The following is a 2,312-nucleotide window of genomic DNA, read 5'->3' as shown; positions in this document are numbered from 1 at the left end:
GACCCAAAAAGCCTCCGAGCACCAGGTTCTTAGAGCTCATGGGAGGCCATGCTGGCTATCCCCACATGTTGCAAAGTCAAAGCAAAATGCAGTTGATTGATTACATCCCAACCTCGCGGATATATTTGCGAGGACCGACGTGGGTTTTTTCGCCTACGTTTTCGAGTGTGGCCTCCTCTTCACTTGACAGGCACGTGCAAGCTGCAGCAGAAAGAGGGAGACACAGAGGGAGGTAGTTTGTCAGAACCATGAGGAGTTTTCTTTTTAGAGTACTCACATGTCATATTACTAAATTCTAATAATAAGCTAACAGCCGATCGACCAAACGTTAAATTAACTAATTAAGGTGGTCAGTAGGTAAAATAATAGTAGGGCACAAACCACATAAGGGGGGGAGAAAATGATCTGGGAGCGTGGTGCATTGGGGAGCATAGCCGTCAGTGCAGTCGTCGGATACGGATACGCTAGCGCAAGTAGGCGCGGCCAGGGTGGCAAGGCATGTGCAAGTCCCCCGGTCCTGCGCCTGGACCTGGACGGGGATGGATGCGAGCAGCAGCGTCATGGTGAGAGCCAGCAGCATCACCTGTCCATATGCTCAAAATCAAATTTGGAATTTCATAATAAAAATATAAAATATATATATATTAATGATAGGCAGAAAGAAAGGAAAAGCTAATTTATCTAACTACGCTACGACGGCTACAGCAATAGAATGTAATCTAGAAAACTTAATTTTAGATCTTAATATGTTGTGTATTAGAAGTTTGCAGGCAGAGGCAGGCCAAAAATACCTGAGATGATGGATTCCAAGCCATTTTACTCTCAAGACTGTTATCAAGAACTGAATCCTCTCCCCCTTTTATAGTAATATTATAGCAGACTCCAAATACTCTTCTCCTTCCTTAAATGTGACCTGCCACGCTTTCCTTGCCACCTTGCACCTATTCACCACAAGGTAAAACATTTTATGCATTAGTACTACTCCGGAGACATGACAGGTCATTTGTTTGGTATTTGCTCCTCCACATACACCAAACATACACTTCAACGTCTTAAGGTCGGCACTCAAATGCCGTTCCACAATGAAATCACCTATGTCGTCTACATGAAGGTGTTCACCTGCATTTTGGCTCTGAATAACTGAAGGAATGTCTGTTTGTGAGAAGAGCCACTTTAATGTTTCATGACTCTCTACTGGCACATGAGCTCATCCAATCCACCATAGCTCCATTTCTGATTGAGTTTTGTGGTATGGAGAATCAAGCTTACCTTGACTATAGTCCAATGCTTTATTCATTAGGGATATAGATATTCTTTCCATTTTTGACATTTTTGGATTTGAGCTTCATCTAATTTTATAACAAATACAAGTTTTCATTCACAATCTATTTCTCGAATGTTGTAATATCTCACCATAAAAGATTGGACTTTTCTAATGTTCATCCAAATATTATTATAAACGTTGTATTCAAAAGACGATTTTTTTTTTGTCTCTCATATGGCATTGTTCCCTCAATATAGAAATACTCTCCGAAATATTTGGAAATTTCCTCATTTAACATAGTTCTATATTTTCCAACTTTGTCAGGTCTAGGCAACCCAAAAGCTTTGATTTTGTAATACTTAAGGACTCTGAACCAGGTTTTAGAGATGGCTCTGTATCCCTTTCTACTCACTCCCACTGTGTCACAAACTTCTTATATTTGGGAAGGCTGGACCAATAAGTCCATATCTTTTAGTAGATGTTGAAAGACTAGTTTTTTTTTGGGTTTGATTTTCAGGAAGTTTCAAAAGTTTCAAGATATCCGACCTATTCATAAGCTCATTCAAAAATCTTACCCTTTTCTGAGCATTAGACATGTCAAATCCTAGAAGGGTAGTAACATGATCTCTTACAAGTTTTAACCTTTTTTTCCTTTGTCCAGATCTCTCTGTCAAGTTAACTACATCCCGCATTCATTTTACTCGTGCTCTTAACCCTATTGGAGTTTCTTTTAAGGTTTTCAATTGATCATTTTCTTGTTTCAAAGACGCTATTTTGTTTTCAAGTTCTATAATTTTTGTTGCATTCAAAGATAAAGTATTTTGAAGATATGTAATATATTCTGCATGTGATTGAGATAGTCTTGAACTATAACCAAGTAAGCCATCCACTCCATCACCAATAAATCTAATCAAATCATGTGGTGTGTGAAAAGAAGGATACCGTCCTGTTCTGGGATCCGGTGGATATAGACTTCCATTTGTCCATAGGTCAATATGCTTCTTTCCTTCGTTGCGAAGATGTTGAGCTTCATTCGCACATGAAAGGG

General features: G+C 39.2%; 1 long non-coding RNA gene across 1 annotated transcript; it reads right to left on the bottom strand.

Moving 5' to 3' along the window:
• Positions 1-337: 337 nt before the first annotated feature.
• LOC147642027 (uncharacterized) lies at positions 338-846 on the bottom strand. The gene is made up of 2 exons (XR_015266338.1): positions 792-846; positions 338-583 (listed from the first exon to the last, which is right to left on the bottom strand). It is a non-coding gene; the product is annotated as an uncharacterized LOC147642027 (long non-coding RNA).
• Positions 847-2,312: the final 1,466 nt, after the last annotated feature.

Source organism: Cibotium barometz, chromosome 1, assembly GCF_041138505.1.
Source record: "Cibotium barometz isolate CiBa-2024 chromosome 1, ASM4113850v1, whole genome shotgun sequence".
NCBI classification, from domain to species: Eukaryota; Viridiplantae; Streptophyta; class Polypodiopsida; order Cyatheales; family Cibotiaceae; genus Cibotium; species Cibotium barometz.
This window is presented reverse-complemented; position numbering and strand designations above follow the sequence as displayed.